This window comes from Medicago sativa, chromosome 5, assembly GCF_051527215.1.
Source record: "Medicago sativa cultivar Bolivia chromosome 5, Bolivia_mono, whole genome shotgun sequence".
In the NCBI taxonomy this organism is placed as follows: domain Eukaryota; kingdom Viridiplantae; phylum Streptophyta; class Magnoliopsida; order Fabales; family Fabaceae; genus Medicago; species Medicago sativa.
The window spans coordinates 17,542,144-17,567,726 of NC_140753.1; the positions used below are offsets into that span (position 1 = coordinate 17,542,144).

General features: G+C 37.6%; 1 long non-coding RNA gene across 1 annotated transcript; it reads left to right on the top strand.

The window, feature by feature from the left end:
• The first annotated feature begins 6,883 nt into the window (after positions 1–6,883).
• On the top strand, positions 6,884–7,862 carry LOC146920651 (uncharacterized). The gene is made up of 2 exons (XR_015010729.1): positions 6,884–7,120; positions 7,592–7,862. It is a non-coding gene; the product is annotated as an uncharacterized LOC146920651 (long non-coding RNA).
• Positions 7,863–25,583: the final 17,721 nt, after the last annotated feature.

The window sequence follows — 25,583 nt, forward strand, 5'->3', positions numbered from 1 at the left end:
CAGTTAGGGAAGAAAAGAGAGAAAAAAGAAATTGATTTTTTTGTTATTTTTGTGTATTTTGTGAAAGATGATTGAAAAAAATTGGTGTTGACCCTTGACCAATGGGACCCTATTTATAAGATGTCATGTGTAATGCTTGCCCAATGATGTGATGCCATGTGGCACTTGGACTTGTAACAAACTTTGACCAACTTTGACCTGCAAAAACAACAAACTAAAAGGACCAAAATGCAAATAACAAAACTTTAAGGGCTAAAATGCAATTAGTAAAATTTTTAGGACTAAAACGAAAATAAAAATAAAATTGAATTAAAATTGGTAAAATGGAAAATAACGTAAAGTGAAACGATTAAAAATGACAAAACGGACTAAAACGAACCAATTACTTAAATGAGGTACTTCAAAGTAACCTCTCTCTGTCGAAATTTCGTGTGAAATGACCAAAATGCCCCTAGGGACTAAAATGACTCAAAATGACTCAAATGCAATTTTAAAATGGTTTTTTAACAGGGAATAAAGCAAGAGTTTATACAAGCAAATTAAAAGACTCAGAGACAATTTTTTAGGGATTAGAAGGAATTTTAACACAGGAAATGACGAAAATGCCCCTAGGGGCTAAACTGACTCAAAACGACTCAGATGCAATATTTTGAAATGGATTTTGACATGACATTAAGGGTGTGTTTGGTTGTGAGAAGAAAGTGTGAAGAGAGAAAGATGTGAGAAAGAGTATGAAAAGAGAGAAATAGATGAGAAATATAGTAGATTTGACATATTGTTTGGTACAAGAGAGAAAGGAGAGAACTAGAGAAGAAAGAAATGTGTTTACTTTTTGTAAAGACCATAATATCCTTATACTAAGAAAGATAGTATATATACAATTTTATCAATGTGAATTTAATTTCAAATAAATATTAATGTCTTTTTATTCTAATTTAATTAAGAAATTAAATTATTTTTTTCTAAACAGGAGTAAATTATCACTTTTTTACTTAATTATTTAAAATATTTTAAAATTTAGTCAGTTAAAATAATCCAATAGTTAACTATTTCGTGAGTTACCAATAGTTTATTTTACTATATGTAATAAATAAGCATGAGGGAGAGGCAAAGATAAGTTGTTTTTGTGGTATGTTTGTTCAGCTTTCATTTCGGCATATGCTAGAACAAAAATCTTAGAAACATAATATGTTAAATAAAAAAAAATAAAAAAAACACTTTGCATGCATGTATGTCATCCATAGTCCACACCAGGGAGAAATATGGAAAATAAAAAAAGTATCACACTTCCACTCCCTTTCTTCGCACCTTAGAAGAGAAATGGAACAGGCGTGGGGCCCACAAGATTTTGTCTCTCTCATCAATCTCTCTTTTGAACCAAACACGAGAGATTGCATCTCTCCCCCCAACTTCTCTCTCCCCTCTTTCTCTCTTTCATATTTCTCCTCTACCAAACACAGTGTAAACAAAAACTCATTCAAACCGATTGAAATGACCCATGTACAATTTCTCAAGGATTGAAAGAAGTTTTAACATGGGAAATGACTAAAATGCCCCTAGGGGCTAAATTGACTCAAAATGACTTTAATGCGATTTTTGCAATGGATTTTGACATGAGATTGAAACAGAGACTTATTCAAACCAAATGAAAAGACTCAAACAATTTTTCAAAGATTGAAAGAAATTTTAACATAGGAAATGACTAAAATGCCCTTTTTCATGAACTTTGCAAATAACATTGAAATAAGATGCAGAGGAAGATGCAATTGATCAGAGACAAATTCAAATGACTTGAAATGCAAGAAAAGGAGAATTGAGCTAGTATTTTTAGGTCCAAAATTAGGGTATAACAGCTGCCCCTATTTAAGTTTCTTTGTCCGGAGAGTCAAGAGACAAAGTCTTTGATTTGACGGGACGAAGATACTTAAATATTAACATTTGCACTGTTTTTGGACGTAAAAATACGCTCTCAGATTTTTAAAATATGAATGTCATGCAACATTTTGATTATGAATGCAAGACAAATGAACTGGAGTCTACAGAGCATGTCATATCACTGGGGATCTAGGTAGACATTGACAGGGTAGACAAACCAAGGGACAAAAGAGAGGTACAAGCTGCTCTTTGGATCGAACTCGCCACTTGACCATGGAATACAAACAAGAGATGGGTACAAGCTGTTCTTTGGATCGAACTTGCTACTTGACCAGGAATAGAGATACAAGACAGGTACAAGCTGTTCTTTGGATCGAACTTGGCACTTGACCGGAAACATAGACATAAAGGAAGATACAAGCTGTTATTTGGATCGAACTTGTCGCTTGATTGAAGATACAAACATATAGGAAGATACAAGCTGTTCTTCGGATCAAACTTGTCGCTTGATTGAGATTGTAAACAGATAGGCAGGTACAAACGGTTCTTTAAATCGAACATGCCATTTGACCTGGAGGCATAGACAAAAGGATGATACAAGCTGTTCTTTGGATCGAACTTGCGGCTTGATCAGCATCACAACATGTAGATAGGTGCAAACTGTTCTTTGGATCGAACTTGTCGTTTGACCGATAACAAAAATAATCAGCGTACAAACTGTTCTTTGGATCGAACTTGTCGTTTGACCGGAAACGTAGGCATATAAGAAGGTACAAGCTGTTCTTTGGATCGAACTAGCCACTTGACCAATAACAAGATACAAATTGGAAGTTGGATTTAGAAAGATACAAATTGAGAGTAAGCTGATGTTGACTTGACTTGGGAATAGATGTGACCATTTTTGTTGGCCCAAAAGCAAATTAAGAGTGGATTAACATTGACAAAGACATTGAATTGAAAGTTTCAGATTGAAAGAGGGATTGAAAATCGAGATTAATCAGAGACATAGACATAGACATTGAATTGAGAGTTGAATATTGAATTGAATTGGAAATTGAGACGGAGTTAAATTTGACATTTGAAATTGAATTGTATTGAAATTGAGATGGGATTGAAATTGGAGATTGAGTTGAATTTGACATTTGAAATTGAATTGAATTGAAATGGAGATTGGATTGAAATTGGAAATTGAGTTGAATTTGAGAGTGAAGATTGAGTTGAATTGAAATTGAGATTGGGAATGCAACATGTATGTATGGTATAACAAGATTATTAAGTGTATGGGCACATAAAATGCATGGTTATGCGTGTATGAATGCTTGAAATGCATGATTGGTTTGTAGTTTGACAGAGAAGTTTCACAGAGGCAGACGAAACATTGGAAGATTGGGCACGTGTTGGCTCGTTCTATAACATATTCACATGGAGATCCTCTTTGGAGAGACCGTCGTTGGAAGACGTATCAAAACCATGGCTGAGGGCAATAGAAACTTGTAGAGGAGGGAACCTTGGGAGGTTCTTGGATACAGGTCGCCGTTGTCAGGTGTGTCAGTGTTGGGTAAACATTGGATGTTCGCATCTGTGGTCAATGCTTTTCATTCTTTCATTCTTTCATTTTTTATTTTTCAATCCCATTTTTGCCTGAACCGCCCTTTCGGGTTTTCGATTCACCGGGGAATAAAACTCTTTTCATTGCCCCATTTTTGCCTGAATTGCCTTTATAGGTTGTCAATCAGCGGGGTGCTCATTTTTGCCTAAGCCGCCCTTTCGGGTTTTCAACTTAGCGAGCTTTTATTTTCATTTTTTTCAATATTTTCATTTTCATTCTGTTTTTCATTCTTGCCATTGACCATAGATCATCCTGAGGAGTAACCTGCTCGTAACATGTATTGAAATAGACATTGATATACATTTATTCATGCATGTTTCATTGAAATGTACCTTATTGCTTAGGTTTGCTTTCAAAATAGACAGGAAAAGATTTTTTCAATTTTCAAAAATGTTTGTTTCATACATTGACATTATCAAATAGAAAGAAAATATTTTGTATATAGCACTGAAAGTAGAAAGGAAATAGAATTTCAAACAATAGCACAGGCTCAAATTGATGTAGAAGAGTGAAAGTCAGCCAAAGGCATGACTTCACGGATTTACAAAGCTTGAAAAATGGTAATTTTATTGGTTGGTGATACATTGAACATGATGACCGCTACATTTCATAGAAATTTTGAATTCACAAGTACAGAAGCTTCGGATGAAGACGATCATTGACAGTTGTAGATGCCCCAACACTACAAGAAAACAGCTTTTTAGCTTCAGATTTTAGAGTCGGCCCCCGACACCGACGCTAATAGCGTCTTCTTAGAGTCGGCTTAACCCACGCTATTTGACTATTTTCTTTTTCTTTTTTATTTAATAATTTTAGAGTCGGACTAGCCAACTCTAATCCATATTATGTCAGACGTTCAAGTTTTTGCAACATTGATTGAATATTTAGAGTCTTCCTATCCGACTCTATACCTTTTATTGGTAATTCACATAAAAAAAAAAAATCATCTTTTCCCTCCCACTCACTCACAAAAAATTCAGTCATACTTTTTCCCCCTTTTTTTTCTCTTCCACTCACTTACCAAAAAATTAAATTACTCACCAACAAAATCTCCCATTCACCCGTAAACCCTTATTCACCCCCTTTCAGAACCCACGGTCTCCATCTCTCGTTTCATCGGTTGTTGTTTTCTCACTCACCACCACCACAACCACCAGCAACACCATCCTTCACTTACTCACCACCGACACCAACCACCGAAACCCCCTCGGATCCGTCACACATGAACCGTTTCAATCACAAGCTCTCTCACGAACCCTTTCACTCACTTTGTAACGTAAATCTCTTCCCAATCCCTCTTTCTCAATTTCAACCCTAGTTTTTCAATTCCTTTTGCATTGTTTACAAATTCAACTCAACATTTCAAATTGATGTTCGTTTTTGCAGCATTGATGTAGAAGAGGGGCTGGGTTAATCAACAATCTCGTGATTTTTCATCTTACAACAACAAAGCAAAGGTATATCAACTTTTATATTTTTTTTTTTAATATTGACAGATGCACGTGACAGTGTATTGACAGCTTCTAGCAGTGATTTTTTTTATATTTTAATAATAGCTAATATATTTAGGTTTTGAGATTTGATAATGAAGTTTGAAACTTTAATTTAGGGATGGGTGTGTTGAAAAAAAATTAAGTTCATGGATAGTTGGTGAATCTTGTGATTCTACTGGAATTAAGAATAGTTTGTTAAAGGGTCATTGATGGTTTCATCTCTTGTGAAGTAGTAGTTGAGAAAGAGTAAGCCTAATGGATAGGAAAGGAAAAATTAATTAAGGATATACTTCATTAACTTTTAGATCCTTTAGAATGGTATGATAGTTAAGTGATTTACCAATGGTCAGAAAGTATTTTGGTAAGGTAAGGTGAAGTTGTAGTTTATGAAATAAGACACGGTTGGATAGACTACCTTATTCATAAATTGGAAAATAAGAAGGATCAGTGTGATCAGGACTCGAACCAAGTAAATTTTGTTGAAAAAGTTTTCGGATTTAGCAATAGTGAGTAAGCTCTGGATGTTAGTAGAAATTCAGGGGGTGATTCTGAAGAGGAATCCTAAGAATAAGTTATGTTTTGAACGGAAGTAGATTAGATGGAATAATTGAACCAAAGTGAGGTGACTTGAAATAGCATATTACTTACGCCTGTTCGAGTTGCATGGTAGACAAATTTCTTTAAGTAGGATGTGTCGAAATGTTACACCTTAGAATGTGACGAAAGAAGAAATTGAGAAGATTCATTTTACTCATTAGGTACGTTAAATTTCAGGGACAAAATTTCTTTTAAGGGAGGTAGTAATGTAACATCCTGTTTTTCGTAACTTGATAGATTTCACTAAACTTTAGTTTTCTTTATAACTCAATAGTTTTGAGAATCCTTAATATTTTTCATATCGACAAGTTTTCTATTTTGATCTTTGAAAGTGTTTGAAATGAGCTATTTTTTTTTTTTTTTTGAGAGGAAATGAGCTATTTATTTATAAGAAAAATAGTAATTATTTTATTGTACTAGAAGTAATATTTACCCAAGCTATTTATACTAGTTTATGAGATCAAAATCTTAGGAAGCTATAAAGGTGATAATTATATATGATTTGGTTATAAGTAGATATTTTCTATTTATTGTTCTCCTTTTACGTGTAAGAACATTCTACAACTATTATCGTTCTTTCTCAACCTGATATAGTATATTTAATTTAAAAAGCTATATTATAGATATGAATATTATATACTTTTACAAGAGTTTTATTATCAAGTTATCATGGTTATTTTGAGTGACCACATTGCCTTATTTTCGTTCCATTTACTTTGGTTTATATGTATTAGTTATTAAGGAAATATTAAAAGAGTCCTTTATACATAAAGATGATAAATCTCTACTTGAATACTTATAATTAAGGGATTGGCTAACATTTATATTTATAAACTTATCTAGAAAAATATATACGTTTAGATAATTAGGTAGATGTATATTATACTACAATTGACATATTAGATACATATTTGGTACATAAACAATTCACGCAGCATTATTCTTTTTGGTATACTTCAATGGTATATTCTTACTAAAACTAATATAAAGTAATATGCCATTCTTCATTATTAAGAAACTTATCAAATTATTACACCTCATGCTTCTGTTCTCTTTTACGTTGGAAGCATATAGTTGATCCACATCCATGAGCCATTTACTTATCATCTCTAAAGTGTGTAATCGAATCCACCTCCTGCTTATAAACTCTTAGTATCTAGAAAACGTGGCAATTGGCAGATAAAAGCTTCATGAGTAAGTCTTAAGAAAACAATTGTTTATTACTTCCAAAACTAGTATAAATATGGGAGGTTTGATCCCATTTTCATTCATTCATTCAGTTTTCAAAACATATATTTCGTATTGTAAAAATGAGAGTCTATCTCTCTTAAGTTTTGAGTAGTAACAGGTTCTTTTGTTTTGGTTCTATTTCGATCAAGTTTAAGAGTATCGTTATGATGTCGATCTTTTCGGAGCATTATCGTTATGATGTCGATCTTTTAGGAGCATTTAAGTTTGCTTCCAAAATTTATCGAGGATTATCATCGGAGGTGCCGTCCGAGGCAAAACTTGAAGAGCAATACTAAAGCTTTTGTCCACAACAAAGGTGGGGCAAGATTCCGTACACGTTGGGACGGTTAGCGTAAAATAGTTTTATATATGTGCGTAGGGTGACCTAAGCCCTACAGAATATAAATTGGGATGAGTATCCTTGACAGCGTCTGAAGGCCTGAGTCAACATATATTTTAGAATACATAAAAACACATATGTTATGTTTGGGGATAAACTTTGAGATATAAATAGTAAAGTTGAATATGATGGATAAAGATAGCTAAGTTGAATATGATGGATAAAGATAGCTAAGTCTATAAATAGTTATGTTTGATGTAAGAGATATACTTGAAGATGATAGATATACTTCAGGATGAGAGATATCGATCAAAGGATGGTACGTTTGTATGACTAGTTGTGTGTTTCATGTATATATTACTGTTTTAAACCCATCCCCTCTGTTAAACCTGTATGTAAATCTTAGCTCCCATGTTTTCTTGTCTTGTGTTTTATCTATGTTTTTAGATCGTGGTAAAGAGGAGTTCAAGGCTGAAGACAGAGTGTTTCTTTCTACTCCTTATGCAGCAGGCGATGTAGATGCCATTATCGCATGGCGAGTATGGTCTTGTTTGTATAGCCAGTGTGTCTTTTGAGGTCTTATCTTTTGGGTCTTTTGATTTATGATGTATTCTGGATAATTGGTTTCACGAGTACCACGTGGTATCTGATTGATCCGCAGACACCTTTGTATTTATGACATAGATATATATAAATAATAAAAGATTGGTTCTATTTATGTGTACTTGATGTTTATGTATCTAAGTTTTAATTCCTCTCTAATTTTCAATAGAGAGATTATTAATATAAATGAGTTAGGATGGTCATTAAGGTTTCACCGAGACGTTAATTGGGGCGTTTCAGTTTATGAGTACAAATGCAATGGATCATTGGATTCACATTTATATGGTGATTTCTCTTTCTCCCAATACTAAATTATCTCATGATAGAAATATATATTTTTAAATTTGCCTTGAATAAAGTCATTCAGCATGCAATTTTAAATCTAGTCCTTATCTGTCTAGGTTTTTTTGTTTTTTATATTTCTAACCATCATTAAACAATTGGAAAATGGGATTAAAGCAGAGTATGCTAATATCATTATATTCTCCACGATACATTTGGTGATTGCAATATGATATTTTAAGCACTTTACTGTCATTTACTCGATTGCATATTGATCGAATACTTGACATATTTCAGGGCGGCAAAGGGATCCATTAGAATGGTCTGCACGGAAGAAAATTGTTGTTGGAGCTGCTCGTGGGTCAAGGTATCTTCATGAAGAGTGCAGGGTAGGTTGTACGGAAGAAAATTGTTGTTGGAGCTGCTCGTGGGTCAAGGTATCTTCATGAAGAGTGCAGAGTAGGTTGTATCGTCCACCGTGACATGAGGCCAAACAATATTCTCATAACTCATGATTTCGAACCTCTGGTACGTTAGTTCTGCCTTCTTTTTGCCAATAAAAAACACCATTATCATTACTTCACTATTGCATATTCATCTGTCTATATTTCTTTCAATAAAAAAAATCAATTAATTTAAGTGGATGTGGACATATTTTAAGTTTACTTACCAAAAGATGAAGGGCGTGAATCTGAAGTGTGTTTCGAGGTGCATCAAATGTGTACTTCATTTTCTAACAGTATTGAATTGTGATGAAATATGCAAGGTTGGTGATTTTGGACTGGCGAGGTGGCAGCCTGATGGAGACATGGGTGTGGATAAGTTAGTGGAGAGCTACCTGAGAGAGTTACAAGTTACGAAGGCGTGTTCTATAATTACTTCACCATATAGGTACTTTGATCTATACAAGTTATGGCATGATGTATTATAAATACGTTTTTGTTTTCCTCCTCTTTTTTTTGTGTATCTATCATGTAGAGACAAATGTGACAAGTTTTTTTGGCTTAGGGTGTGATGCTATGTGTTGTGTTCAGTCTCACATCTACGTATTAGCTACTTTCACTTGTTTGTGAAAACAGATAGAAATAATGATCTAGAGTCCTCTAGATACTGGTATGCAGTCAAAGTTGATTTGGATAGTTCTAAGTTATAAATGATTATTGATATCTAGTTAATTTATAATTTTTTTTAAAGTTTAAATTGGAGTATGAGTTTCGCGAGATTTTTCGACAACTTCCTAGAAATTCATTCATGATTGGCCATCATTGTTTTTAAATTAATATGTAGGCAATTCTTTAGGTAAGGTTCCTCATTCCTGTTGCTGCTCTGCTGAAGCTCTTGATTCCAAATTTTGCCTTTCCATAGGAAAAGCATAGATACTTATTTATTTACATTGTGGGCTTGTTCATAGATCATTAATTTACGGTTATGATTTTGAATTGTGTTAGGAAAGGATGAACTATTATGGGCTGGTTCATTTATAGCTTATGGCTGTGTATGAATTACATCACAAATAACCAAGGTTATAGTTAGGATGTGTCTGAATTCAGCTGGAATAACCAAGGTTATTGGTTACAATTGTTTAATTACTGCACTTTTTAGATGCTTATACTTTTATTTTCGAACTTTTCAAGTCCAAATTAATGAAACAACTGATTTGAAGTCTTAACCGGTTTATTAGCACAATAGGGAAAATAGGGTATAAAGAGCAAATAATTTACTTATTAAATAAACATTTAGCGTCGGCCTGACCGACTCTAAAACTTTTTGTTGACTTTTGAATATTGACTTTAGCATCAGTGTGGCCGACTCTATAAAATTTTCGTTGACTATTGAAATATTGACTTTAGAGTTTGCCAATCCGACTCTAAAAAATTTAATTAGCATCGGTTCAGCTGACTCTACTTAATTTGGTTGACTTTTCTAATGTTGGAATTATTAGCCTCGGCTCACTGTAGAGTCGCTATTATACTCGGTGTAACCGACGCTACATTAGCCTCGGAGTCCAGAAATCCGACGCTACCCAGTTGCTTCGAGTTTTTTAGCATGCCCCCGACCCAGACGCTAGTCCGACTCTAAATCAGTGCTAGCGTCGGTTTTTACCCTGTTAGAGTGGGTTTCCGGCCGACGCTAAAACGTTGTTTTCTTGTAGTGCAAGGAGTGATGGTGATTTGCCAAATATAGTTACTTGTCTTTTATCGACCTCATTTTTGCATGAACCGCCCTTTCGGGTTTTCGGCTCATCGAGGCGCTCATTCTTGCCTGAGTTGCGTACAATCTCAGCGAGCTTTTTCATATTCATTTTTTTTTGTCCCTAACTTTTGCCTGGATCGCCCTTTCGGGTTTTCGATCCACCGGGAAGCGCATTTTTGCCTAGGCCGCCCTTTCGGGTTTTCGACCTACCACGCTGTTCTTTTCTTTTTAGACAAAGTATTTCTTGACTATATCGGCATTAACAGGATTTGGGAGTTCAACACCATCCATGTGTGTAAGAATCAAAGCACCACCAGAGAAAGCCTTCTTGACAACATAAGGACCTTCGTAGTTAGGTGTCCACTTGCCCCTTGGGTCGGGTTGCTGACTTATCCTTCTTTTCAATACAAGATCGCCTTCCTTGAACTCTCGAGGTCGGACTTTCTTGTCAAAAGCATTCTTCATTCGCACTTGATACAACTGTCCATGAGCCATAGCATCCATACGTTTCTCTTCAATTAAATGCAACTGATCATACCGACTTTGACACCATTCAGCCTCAGTTAATTTTGCTTCCATGATCACTCGAAGGGATGGAATCTCCACTTCCAGAGGGAGAACTGCTTCCATACCATATACAAGGGAGAAAGGAGTTGCCCCGGTTGAACTGCGCACCGTAGTACGGTAACCATGCAAGGCAAAAGGTAGCATCTCATGCCAGTCTTTGTAAGTAGTGACCATCTTCTGAACAATCTTCTTGATGTTCTTGTTAGCGGCCTCAACTGCACCATTCATCTGAGGTCTATAAGGAAAAGAGTTGTGATGTTCGATTTTGAATTCTTCACATAAAGCTTGCATCATACTATTGTTCAGATTGGAACCATTGTCAGTGATGATCTTGTTGGGAACACCATATCGACAGATGATGTTACTCTTGATAAACTTGACAACCACTTGCTTGGTCACATTTGCATAGGAAGCAGCCTCAACCCACTTGGTGAAATGGTCAATTGCCACTAGGATGAAACGATGTCCATTGGAAGCCTTCGGTTCAATTCTTCCGATCATGTCAATGCCCCACATAGAGAAAGGCCATGGGGAAGATATAACATTGAGAGCATGCGGAGGCACGTGAATCTTATCAGCATAAATTTGACATTTGTGGCATCTCTTAGCATGTTTGTGGCAGTCACGCTCCATAGTTATCCAGTAATAACCGGCTCTTAACAGTTTTCTTGACATGGTGTGACCCGAAGCATGGGTTCCAAAGGTGCCGTCATGTACATCATGCATCAGTTTCTCAGCTTCTTGCTTGTCAACACATCTCAACAAGACCATGTCATAGTTCCTCTTGTATAGGATTTCTCCGTCCAGAAGGAATTTGCTAGCCCATCGTCTCAAGGTCTTTTTATCCCTGTTGGAAGCACCAGGTGGATATTCATGACTCTGCAAGAATTGTTTGATGTTGTAATACCAAGGCTTTTTGTCATTCACATCTTTATCAGCTTGATCTGGCATATTTTCAATAGTAAACACATGAGCGGGTCTATCAAGACGCTGCACTTTGATCACGGGCACATCATTCCAGTGATTGATACGAAACATGGAAGACAGAGTAGCAAGAGCATCAGCCATCTGGTTTTCATCCCGAGGAATATGGTGCAGCTCAACCTTGGTAAAATATGTCAACAGACGTCTGGCATAGTCACGGTAAGGGATCAACTTCTCATGATGAGTCTCCCATTCACCCTTTATCTGATTAATAACAAGTGCGGAATCTCCATAGATGTCAAGGTGTTTAATTCTCAGATCAATGGCTTCTTCAACGCCCAAGATGCATGCTTCATATTCAGCTATGTTGTTTGTGCATTCAAAAGTTATTCAAGCAGTGAAAGGAATGTGGTGCCCCTGCGGAGTTACAATAATGGCTCCAATCCCTTTACCATAAGCATTAACAGCACCATCAAACACCAATCCCCATTTGCTATTGGGGTCCGGTCCTTCATTGATCAATGGCTCTTCACAGTCTTTCGCTTTCAAATACATAATCTCTTCATCAGGGAAATCAAACTTAATCGGCTGGTAATCATCAAGAGGTTGACAAGCAAGATGCTCGGCAAGGACACTTCCTTTGATTGCTTTCTGAGCTTTGTACACAATATCATATTCTGACAACAACATTTGCCAACGTGCAATCTTTCCAGTAACAGCAGGCTTCTCAAAGATGTACTTGATTGGATCCATTCGAGATATCAACCAAGTTGTATGATTCACCATATAATGACGCAGACGTTTGGCAGCCCAAGCTAAAGCACAACAAGTCTTTTCAAGCATTGTATACCGAGTCTCACAGTCGGTGAACTTCTTGCTCAGATAGTAGATAACATGTTCTTTCTTTCCAGTCTCGTCTTGTTGACCGAGGACACAACCCACTGAATCATCTAACACTGATAGATACATAATCGAAGGCCTTCCTTCCACTGGCGGGACAAGGATAGGTGGTTCCAACAAGTATTCTTTAATGCTATCGAAAGCTTCCTGACATTCAGCATTCCATACAACATGTTGATTCTTTCTGAGCAATTTGAAAATTGGTCCACAGGTAGTAGTCATGTGAGATATGAATCTTGAAATATAATTCAGACGTCCGAGGAAACCTCTGACTTGCTTTTCAGTTTGAGGGGCCGGCATCTCTCTGATGGCTCGGACTTTGTCAGGATCAACTTCAATGCCTCTTTGGCTGACAACGAAGCCTAGCAACTTTCCAGATCTTACACCAAATGTACACTTATTAGGATTCAACCGCAGCTTGTACTTTCTTAATCTTTCAAACATCTTTTTTAAATACACAACATGCTGCTCTTCATCACTTGATTTCACAATCATGTCATCAACATATACTTCAATCTTTTTGTGAATCATATCATGAAACAGAGTTGTCATACCCCTTTGATAGGTTGCACCAGCATTTATCAAGCCGAACGACATCACTTTATAACAGAATGTTCCCCATGGAGTGATGAAGGACGTCTTTTATCTATCTTCAGGAGACATTCGTATCTGGTTATAGCCAGAGAAACCATCCATAAAAGAGAACACTTTGGACTGAGCAGTACTGTCAACAAGCACATCAATATGATGCAATGGGAAGTTGTCTTTTGGACTGGCTTTATTCAGATCTCTGTAATCAACACACATTCGAACTTTCCCATCTTTCTTTGGTACCGGTACAATGTTGGCAATCCACTCGGGATATTCAGCTGTCATGAGGAAACCCGCATCAATTTGCTTCTGTACCTCAGCCTTGATCTTAAGAGCCATGTCCGGACGAGACCTTCTCAATTTCTGTTTGACAGGAGGGCATTCAGGTCTTGTCGGTATCCGGTGTTCCACAATCTTGGGATCTAGACCCGGCATATCTTCATAGGACCATGCAAAGACATCTGGATAATCATGGAGAAGCTGAGTGATCTTCTTTTTCACTTCTGGCTCGAGTGCAGCACCAATCTTGATCTCTCGCTTGTTTTCTTCAGTACCCAGGTTGATAAGCTCAATCTCTTCCTGGTGAGGCTGAATGGCTCTTCTTTCTTGTTCAAGCAGTCGAGTGATCTCATACGGTATCTCTTCATTATCCTCCTCAACTTCAGCTTCATATATAGGGAATTCAAAATTTGGAGGAACCATAGGGTCACTGTGTTCAACGGGTTTATTGTGGTTCAATCTGCATAATATGATTGGGATGATTTTAGAAAAATGTTTTTCATGCAGATTTTTGAAATTAATAAGAAAATACAGATGTTTTGGTTTTTTCTGGCATTACCATTATTTCCAAGAAAAAGGCACTAAAAAGTAAAAAAAACAAAGAGTCGTGAGAAAGACGACAACTTTTATTGATAACGGCAATGCCGAAACAAACATGCCCTTACAATGATATCACTTTCGCCTTGGGCAGAGCGAAATGATTGTTATTTTGAAAACAAAGAAAAACATGAGCAACAAGACACATTACATGGAAGCATGCATGACTAAAGGAACATCAATGGCCTCCCAATTTTTCACAGTGCCTCCTGGTACAACAAATGTAGGCCCATAACTACTCTCAGCAGCATCTTCAGCAATAGCATTGATAAACCCAGCACTGTAGAAAGTTCCTGTTGAAACGCCTGAGGTTGGGGAGAATCCAAGGCCCTCTTTACGCTTGTTTTCCAAAATCTGTATCACTTTGCCCCAGCCAGCAGCTTGCCCTTCTCGAACAGCCTTTTGGGCATCTTTCAATGAAGCCATAGCAGTACCAGCTCTCTGGGGTTCTGCACCTTCAACAGTCAAGCCGTGAAATGACGTCCCTTCAATGGACCCTGCTTCAACACAAGAGAAAGATGACACTTGGCTAACCAGATATGCTTCTTCACCATGTACAGTGACAAGCTTACCGTTCCTCATAAACTTGAGCTTTTGATGCAAAGTAGAAGTTACTGCCCCAGCGTCGTGAATCCACGGTCTTTCGAGGAGACAACTGTAAGAAGCATTGATGTCCATAACCTGGAAAGTGATCTGAAATGTCTCAGGACCAATGGTAATTGGCAAGTCTACTTCCCCAAGAACATCCTTGTGAGATCCGTCGAAAGCCTTAACCAAATAGCTGCTTCCCCTCACAGAAATTCCATGATGACTCAATTGTCTTAGTGTAGACTCGGGCATTACATTTAAAGATGATCCAGTGTCCACCAGCACATTGGATATCATGTCAGACTTACAGTGTACTGAGATATGCAGAGCCAAGTTGTGGTGTTTCCCTGCTTCGGGGAGCTCATCGTCACCAAACCTCAAGTTATTGCAAGCAGTGATGTTACCCACTATTCCATCGAACTGATCCACAGAGACTTCATGATCAACATAAGCTTGTTCTAGTACTTTCATTAACACTTTCCTGTGAGCTTCTGAGCTCAAGAGCAGAGACAAGATGGATATCTTTGACGGAGTTTGCAGCAGTTGGTCTACAATCTTGTAATCGCTCTTTTTGATTAGTCTCAGAATTTCGTCCAGATTAGACTCTTCAATAGATTGGCCTGTTGGGCCGGCGTTCTTGTCAACAGGAGGAGCAACTGGTGGAGTTATTGTGGCAACAGGTGTAACCACCTTCTTTTGAAACAAGGGTGGACGGACTTTCCCGCTTCTCAGAGCTGTAATTTCTCCGGCAACATTATCAACCGTAGCTGGGGATACCAGAGGTACTTCCACCCCATTCTCAATCATAGTTACATTATACTTGTAAGGGATTGCCTTGGTAGAGGCATAAGATAATGGACCAGGTAACCTGATCACTAAGGGTTCAACGTTCCTTGTCTTAGATGCACTTTCAGCGGGAAATCATGAAACACTGGCACAATCACGCAAACATCACTGGCAATCAAGTGCTTGTCATCCATCAGGCTCTGTATGTCACCTTGCACCACACAACAACCCATAGGATTTTGAAGACATTCTGAACAAGAAGCATGATTGTGACTGAACAAAGAAGCCTGGAAAAGTTTGACATGAAGCGGTACCAAGGGAGTAGCAACATTACGGACATCCAACATGGGATCCTCTTGATGGACATGAACTCTTTCAAAAGCCTCGATCATGTTAACTGCGGCATGATTTGGAAGGGGGTTGTCAAGAACATGAGGAACACTATTTTCAAAAGTCAACCGTCCTCTGTCCATCAGATCCTTCACAATATATTTCAGGGCATAGCAACCCTCAACATCATGGCCTTGAGCACCCTGATGGAATTCACATGTGAGATCCAGTCGGAACCTGGGAGGCAATGGTGTAGGCGGAGGCTTGCCTGGTCTGGTGACGCAGTGGCCCTTAGCAAGTAGAGTTGGGAGCAGATCGGCATACCGCATTGGTATTGGTGGAAAATAAGTCTTGGGCCAAGGACCCTGTTGTTGCTGCTGTTGTTGTTGAGCAGGAGGCTGTTGTTGTACTTGTTGAGCAATGGCATTAACGGGCCCGGGTGGTTGACCCGGTGGTAGAGGATACTGCTGGTAAAATGGCGGGAAGAAAGGATGTTGAGAGTACTGCATGTATTGGTAGGGTAGAGGTGACTGAGCAGCAGCTTTAGGCTGGTTTCCAGATACCATCCCTATTTCGGATTCTTTCCTCTTATGGTGGCCATTACCATACTTCTTAGGTGCACTGGCTGAAGATTCACCCTTCTCAAGAACAATGATACCTTCTCTGACAGCCTCCTCTAGACGAGTTCCCATAGTAACCATGTCGGAGAAATTATTTGGAGCAGAGACTATCATTCTTTCAACATATTCCTTCTTCAAAGTCTTCAGGAATGTCTGTGTTAATTCTTCCTCATCAAGCCGAGGAGAAACGCGGGCAGCTGCCCCTCTCCATCTCTGAGCATATTCACGGAAGGTTTCATCTGACTTCTGAGACAAAGATTTAAGAGAATCCCTATTTGGCTTTAAGCGGGTATTAAACTCATAGTGGTTTTCAAAAGCAGCAGCAAGCTCCTCAAAAGTATGGATATTGTCTTTGCTCAAACCAGTGTACCAGTCTGCCGCATCTTCCATCAAACTATCCTGAAAGCAGTGAATCATCAGTGCTTCATTATCTGCGTAGTTGGCCATCTTTCGGACATACCGAATGACATGGCTATGTGGACAAGAAGATCCATTGTATTTGTCAAAATCTGGCACTTTGAATTTCTTAGGAACCTCAAATCGGGACACCAGGCATAGATCACGAGCCTTAGCAGAAACACCGTTCCCACGGCTAGCCTTGACCTCACGGAGTTCTCCAGCCAATTCTCTTAACTGTCTCCTCATAGCTTCCATTATAGGGTCTTGTCCACGCGGGGTATCAACATCAATTACCTGTTGCACAGTGTGTACAACAGGGTCAGTAACAACAGTAGTCACTTGAGGCATAGAGGTACTTGTACCGGCAAAAGTTGTTATAGGAATCTGTCCTTGGCCAGCAAAACCAGAGACACCAGCAGCAGTATTAGGAGAATAGAAAGCTGAAAGCCCATAAGGACGCCCATTGGGCATAACAAACCGAGCATCAGACACCACAGTAGATAGTGGGATAGATGGAATCACTTCAGTAGAAACAGGGACAGATGTGGCTGGTTGTTCTTGTGCAGCCAACATAGTGGACATAGCGTCATGAGCCTTAGCCAAGTCTTCTTTCATAGCGGCCAATTCGGCACGGAGCTGAGCATTTTCTTCTTCAAAGTTAGCCATGATTCTTCTCTTGTAAAATCTTGTTTGATGAACTCTATCTGGTTGGTAAACCTTACGAGCACGAGCCACTTTTCAGACTGTGGCGGACAAAACCAGGAGGCAATGAGCACGAGAGAAGTCTTTTGTGACCAATGAATGCATATGATGCGTGAAATGTGTTAATGCATATGCAAAAAGACTCTTTTTTTGTGTTATCGAAGGGTTTTAGACAAATTAGAAACTTGTAAACATTCCTAAACAAATGAAACATCAAACCAGACAAAACAATCAAACATCACAGAGTGTTACAAGATAATTCCCTTTGAAATACTAAGCCAAGGGATAGACTTTGAAATGTAAAACAATCATAAACAACTGAAAATAACAACAGGAAAAAGAAATCCTCAAGCATAGGAAGTGGAAGCATCATCCTCAGACTCAGACTCAGACTCATAGCTACAGTATCGTGCATAGAAGTCACGGGCACCCCTAGCCCTCTTGGAGTCCCTCATAAGCAACCTATCTTTCTCTTCAATTTCTTTCCGAGCTTTAGCCAGCTCTTTCTTCAGTGTCAAGACCTCATGAGTCTGCTATTCATCCTTTCCATCCAAAGTCATAATCAAGTTCTCAGCCTCATAGTATCTAGTCCTCCACTGATGTTTCTCCCGACCCTCCATAGCTAGATGCTCCTGATACGTCTCCTGAGTAGGTGGTAGTAGAGGCAAAGGCATGGTAGGAATAGATGCATACACATATCTCATGGAGGGGTAAGGCATGCCAATCTCCTCAGCTTGGTTTATCACCCACTGTGTATAGGCCTCATGAGCAACACCGGACCTTACACCCATATGCTTCACCTCTTTCTTCCGAAGTTTAGACCAAGCTTCCATGAAATCCTCTCTTATTCCTGTGGGTGCATTGGAGTAGTGGAAGAAGTAAGGAGATGTAGCGAGATTGATGGGCTTTTCTTTCATCGGGAAACCAAATTGTCGCAAGGCGAGCTCCGGGTTATAGTTGATTCCACCCCGGGTACCAAGAAGAGGTACATTAAGAAACTTCCCACCACCAAAGATGATTTCCTTGACTCTAGAAGTTGGAGTGAGCCAAACCACTTCATTAGGAGTGAGAGCCATGATCCTCTATGAAATAGACCAATTCTCTGGATTATCATGGAAGGACTTCGGAAGGTGCGAAATAAACCACCTATAGAGGAGAGGCACACAGCAAAGAATGTATCCGCGACCCTTGCCGGATCGATCGTGAATAGCATGGTATGTGTCAGCTAGCAAAGTAGGAACCGGATTCTTGGAGTGGAAGATCATAATAGCATTCATGTCCACGAAGTCATCAAGATTTGGAAAGAGAATAAGCCCATAGATGAGGAGTGCAAGAATAGCCTCAAGAGTGTCCTAACAAGTGGTGTTGAGGTTAGCTTTCTCAAGTAGATACTTTGAGGTGAACCCTCGGATGTGAGCCTTAGTGACAAGATTCTTGGAAACATCGGTGGTCTTAAGATAGAGATCTTTAGCAATAACCAATGGAGTAGGAGGATTGTCAAGTCCCGCGAAGGGTACCCCCTTTGCAATAGATAAACCCATCAAGCAAGAATAAGCCTCTAAAGTAGGCACCAGCTGAAAGTCGGGAAAAGTAAAGCACCGATAGTCCCGATCATAGAATTGCACTAGAGTGTGCACAAGCTTCTCATCCGCATTAGTCTGGAGAATAGTAAGTAAAGCCCCATAACGATGTCGGAAACCAGTCGGATCCTCGACCTTGAGTGCCAAATCTCTCAAACTAGCCAAATCCACTTCCTTGAACTTGTAGGACTTAGTCTTCCCCATTCCTACAATGTTTACAAATTCAATTTGTCTAAGCCTTTCGATAACAATGCATGGAAAAAGGTTTATGCATGTATGCATGTATGCATGAATGCATGATTATGTTCAGGTTCGGAGAAAACATGATGGGTTGAAATTCAAAGTCGAGGAGTCATGGGTGGACACGGTGTCCGGTGAAACTAGGGCTTTAGGAAATGGTAACCGGGTTCTAAAAAGGTTCCCAAGTTGCAACCTCTCCGACGTATATCATGGTGCCACGAGACAAACACTCGCTCCATGATTATCCATAAGAAGGTCTAACTTGAGTGTAGTATCGCGTGACGACTAAAATTCGAGACAACACTCGGTTTAGCCTCCGCACTACATCCTAGAAAATGGCCATGGATGGGTTTGGTTATCTACGGTTCATAGCGTCATAGAACAATTAGAAGTAAAGTGCATAAACGCGACAACACGCGCCGACAACATCACCCCCAAAATGCCTTAGCTATGTGGGATTGATCGCATAATCCAAAACACGAGGCAACCCCCGGAATGAATTGTCGATTATATCCCTCTTAAATCCTAAGTTCACTCAGCCCGGGTGTAGGACTTTTGATATTCTCACCCCACACGTTTGCAAGAATTTAAACATTTATTCACATAAGAAAGCAAAAAGAAGCAAGAAAAAACAAAAGCGCAAGCGTGGAAATAAAGACTAGGCGTAACTCTCGAATCTCCCCAGTGAAGTCGCCAGCTGTTTTATCTTGGTTTTCGGGTGTCAAACATTGATTACGTTTGAACCTTTTAACCGGTGATATCTCATTTTTTCTTGGGAAGGGAAAAAGTAAGAAAAACCCTTGAGAATCGAGGTCCGGGAGTTGTTTTCGCTACGGGAAGGTTTTAGGCACCCATAACGACTATAGTATCCTATAGGAACCATCCTTATTTTCTACGCGCGCGCTTTATTTTTAAATGCTATTTTGAAAATGTTTATTTAAACCTAAGAGTTTACTAAGTCAAGAATTGGAGGGAGAAGAAAGTGTTTGAATTTTTGTTTTATTTGAATTGAAGGAATATTGTCCTTGCCTACGTACCCTTTTAAGGGATCAAATCCACCGTAGTTCTCTTCCAAAAAATGTTTTTGTTTTTGTTGGTTGATTTTAAGTTTGAAAATTGGAATTTGAAGAATGAGAGAGAGAGGCCTCAAGGGCATAAGATTGTGAAATTGTGAAGTTTGATTAGTGATTTTGCAAAAAAGTCAAAGTATGATTAAAATTCATTGAAATTTTGATTAAGAAAATAAAAGAGAAAATCAACGGGATTTTGATCCCAAGGTTTATTTAGAAAATGATTTGAGAGACGTTATTCATGTTTGTTTGAAAAAATGATTTTTTCTAAGTGTAAATCCTAGGCATTCATCTAAACATACAATCCTAAACATACATCTAAACATGCATAACCTAAGCATATACCTAAGGATATCTACGTGATGTGTGTGCATGTGTCGGTGCTTGTGTCGGTGTACATCATTAGAGTCCATTGTCCTTTACATCATGCCCTAGTTTACATTCTATGGTCTTGCAAGAATTTAAAAGCATTAAGAAAATTACAAAATTCCTAGGCCAAGAAATAAGAGATGAAAATAAGATGTGAAATGCTATGGAAATGAGGCATGAAACAAGAAAGGTTAGTAGCACACATGAAATAGAAGCTAGTATCAAAATGCATAATAAGCTATTGTAACTTGCAAGGGAAGTAAACTAACAATTTTAGCAAAAAAAAGTGACAAAAGGACTTGAAATTCAATATAATCCTAAAGCAAGCTCAAGACCTAGATTCTCACAACATTAAGACATTTCAAGTGATTCATTCCAAGGGAACAATTATGAGAACCAAGGAAAGTTAACATGCCAAAAATTATAAGATTTTCAAGCTTTTTATGCACTTTTATTTCACAAAAGATTTTCACATTATTTACCAAACACAAGGTCCTCAAGAACTAAACCAAAACAGCAAGCAAACACCACATTAAGAGGCAAATTCACTTTAAAAGTGACATGTTCAAAGCCACAAGTATGCACCAAAACTCAAGAATAAAATCACATCACAATTTTTACACGAAACATAACAAAAAGTACACAAATTAACAAAACACAAACGCATATATTTTGAAGCAAGTTTCAACATGTAATTGCATTCCAAAAACAAGTATCAAGTGCCAAAAATTGATCACAACAACTTCACAAAACTTTAGAAATTCTTATCAAGATTTGAACAAAAATTAACACATGGAATTAATAAAAGACCAAAATATTTTTCACATGTTGTGATCAAGATTTAACATGCAAGATACATTAAAAATTCATCAAATGACGCAAGAAAATTATTAGATTTTTTGTGAAATTTTCAAGAGGTTTTGAACATAAGCAGGGGTGTAGAGAACAAACTTGCAGCATACGAATAGCAAAGAAATCCTCAAAAATGAAATCAACAACACACAAGGGCCCAAGCCCAATCCTAAGAGAAAATCTGGGTCAAGATTATGGGTATGGATCGGTCTAAAGAAACTGGAGCAGGTCAACTAAGCTGGATCGGTTTAGAGAGGGAGTATAAAAGTCATATTGCTGGTTTTTTCCTTCATTTTCACTCATCGTTTCTCTCTCTAAGCCGATCTCTCTCTAAGCTCTCTCTACAAGAACACAACACCAGAAAAACATAAACACGCCGGAAAGCTCATAGTTCGCCGGAAACTTCATCTTCTCCGTCGAGAAGTGCAGTTTTCCGGCGAACACCAAACTTGTCCGACCTCAAAACTTTTTAACGATTTCCAAATCCTTTTTCAATTTTAAGCACAAATCCGATTTCGAAACTTCAAAAAAGAATCACATACTCTCCAAATCTAACATTTAAGTTTAGAGAAACACAATTATTGAGTAGATCTACGACTGTGCATCACAAATCGTTCAAGAATAATATCTCAAATTGAATTGGAGACAAAGTGATTTCCAGAACGGAAAATTTCTTATTCTTCTTCTTGATTCCACGCGATTCTGCTTCGTTCTTGTTTCTTCCTCTTGCTGCTGCGATTCTGATTTCCAGTTCAGTTTTGGTTTAGAAAATCGTCCCCAATTTGTTCTACAAAGAGCTTCTCATGATCAAAATCGTGAATTTGCCGCATGAATCTTAGTGTTCGAGATTCAACAACTGAATCGCAATGACTTGGGAGCAGAATTGAGCAATGTCGATTGATTAGGATTCAGATTGCTCGAGGAATCGATTGAATAAAAATGCGAAACGAATCGGATCGAAGGAATTGGGAGAATTACGGTTTTGGTGAGTGAGATTGGAGATTGAGAAAGAAAATGTGAATGGTGGTTATGGAGGTCGTTGTGGTGGTTTGTTTGGAGGTTGTAGGTTGTTATGGTGGTTTTGGTGGTGGTTACGGTTAGGGAAGAAAAGAGAGAAAAAAGAAATTGATTTTTTTGTTATTTTTGTGTATTTTGTGAAAAATGATTGAAAAAAATTGGTGTTGACCCTTGACCAATGGGACCCTATTTATAAGATGCCATGTGTAATGCTTGCCCAATGATGTGATGCCATGTGGCACTTGGACTTGTAACAAACTTTGACCAACTTTGAACTGCAAAAACAACAAACTAAAAGGACCAAAATGCAAATAACAAAACTTTAAGGGCTAAAATGCAATTAGTAAAAATTTTAGGACTAAAACGAAAATAAAAATAAAATTGAATTAAAATTGGTAAAATGGAAAATAACGTAAAGTGAAACGATTAAAAATGACAAAACGGACTAAAACGAACCAATTACTTAAATGAGGTACTTCAAAGTAACCTCTCTTTGTCGAAATTTCGTGTGAAATGACCAAAATGCCCCTAGGGACTAAAATGACTCAAAATGACTCAAATGCAATTTTAAAATGGTTTTTTAACAGGGAATAAAGCAAGAGTTTATACAAGCAAATTAAAAGACTCAGAGACAATTTTTTAGGGATTAGAAGGAATTTTAACACAGGAAATGACGAAAATGCCCCTAGGGGCTAAACTGACTCAAAACGACTCAGATGCAATATTTTGAAATGGATTTTGACATGACATTAAACAAAAACTCATTCAAACCGATTGAAATGACCCATGGACAATTTCTCAAGGATTGAAAGAAGTTTTAACATGGGAAATGACTAAAATGCCCCTAGGGGCTAAATTGACTCAAAATGACTTTAATGCGATTTTTGCAATGGATTTTGACATGAGATTGAAACAGAGACTTATTCAAACCAAATGAAAAGACTCAAACAATTTTTCAAAGATTGAAAGAAATTTTAACATAGGAAATGACTAAAATGCCCTTTTTCATGAACTTTGCAAATAACATTGAAATAAGATGCAGAGGAAGATGCAATTGATCAGAGACAAATTCAAATGACTTGAAATGCAAGAAAAGGAGAATTGAGCTAGTATTTTTAGGTCCAAAATTAGGGTATAACAGGGTTAACAGCTTTAGAGTTCTCACTCCATCTCATCTTCTCCATAGATGAGCATGAGTTCTAGTTTTTAGAGAATTAGAGTAAGATTACTTGGCGATACTTTTAGCTGACCGCTCTCCTTCAAGGATTGTGGTCTTGTACTAGCTATATTCAATCTATTAATTTAGCTTTTCTTGTTTTCATTTATGTTGTATTTCGTCTTTATCTTTGAGGTTCAACTCACCATGAGCCAAACCGTTTCTTGTGGTTTAGACATGGTGAGGTTATGATACTCTTTGTGTACGATTTATAAAGCTATAGTTTCATGCTTCTTTCAAACAAACTGATTTAACTCAATCTTTAAAAGAAAAAATTGATAACTTTTACTTGTAATTCTATAGTTTTTTAAAACTGACATAGTTAATAGAACATGTTTGTTTGATATGAGTTAGTACCTATGCAAACGGAAGGTGAAGGGAACAAGATAGGCTGCTTTGCACGAGTACTAGATCTTGGAAAATGTTTTATAGGTGTCAAGATCTAACTAGGAATCTTGTCATATGCCAAAGGCTTAGTAGAATAACACATATGTGGGAAATGTTGAGATCCTAACCTAGCAACGTTGCATATTTAGTTTTGTGTGATTGAACTTCGACCGATAGTCTTCACGGGCTTAATACGAAGGCTGAGTGCGAAACACTCTCAGTGGCCACCAAGTTGCAAGGAAGCCATAGAAAGCTATAGCTCCGTAGATCATAGTAAAACTCTCTCATAACTGAGCTTTGTTTAAACCACGCTTTTTACTTTGAGAATTTCTAAGTCTTATTAACTGTTTTCTCAAACCATTAAATTTTATTTTTATTGCTGTGACAAATGATTTATTTTATTTTTTTGCAAACAAGTTTTCCGCTAGAAAGCTAGAGAGCTATAGCACCCCAGTCCTTGTGGGATCGATATCTTTTTATACTATAACTTGGATATAGTGTATACTTGCACTAAATCTTTCCATGTTAAAATACTGATAGTATTTTGAGAGACACCAAGAAGCGTGATTGACCTTAGAAATAAGTTATAGAGGTACTTTTAGCTTATATTTTGAATCCTTGCATATGAATTTTATTCTTTCCCCTAATAAGATATGGTTAGGCCTTACCAATTAATCTACTAGTTACAAGGAAGGGTGTGTTGTGAAATTCTAAGATTCATTGGTAAAAGTGGTTCCTTTAGATGACAATTTAAGAATTTCTACTATCCTTATGTTTCAATTTCATGTGAGAGTGAAAGTCTTCGCCTTAAATAACTGAGTGACCACATATGAAACCCTAGATGATTGACGATCTTTTACCATATTGCAAGCACGACCTTTTAGGCGATTAAGGATCAACTTGACATTTGGAGGAACATTATATCCCACCAAACTAATCACTTAAATAGAAATCTTATTCCATAACTAATAATTGTTTTCATTAATCCAACAAGGGGATAGAGGGGGTTTTTAAAAATCGTAATCGCCGTTAAACTCTCCGATATCAAACCATTAATTTTCCGCAATCAACTCAACTGCTTTGAGAAATTAAATCAAACTTACAAACTCCCCCTATTTTATTTCTTTTATTTACTAGCTTAATAAGCTTAGCTAGTTGACTAGTTGAAACAACAATCCCTTTCGTGATGATTTTACTTACTACATCATCATTAAAAGTAAAGTATTGTCACACACACTTTAGAGATCTTGCAAAGTTATAAGTTGACATAAGTTAAGAGTGAATATATTTAGAAAAGTAGCCTTAAAAAAGAATTTGAGTTGAATACAAGTTACGAATTCTTCAACA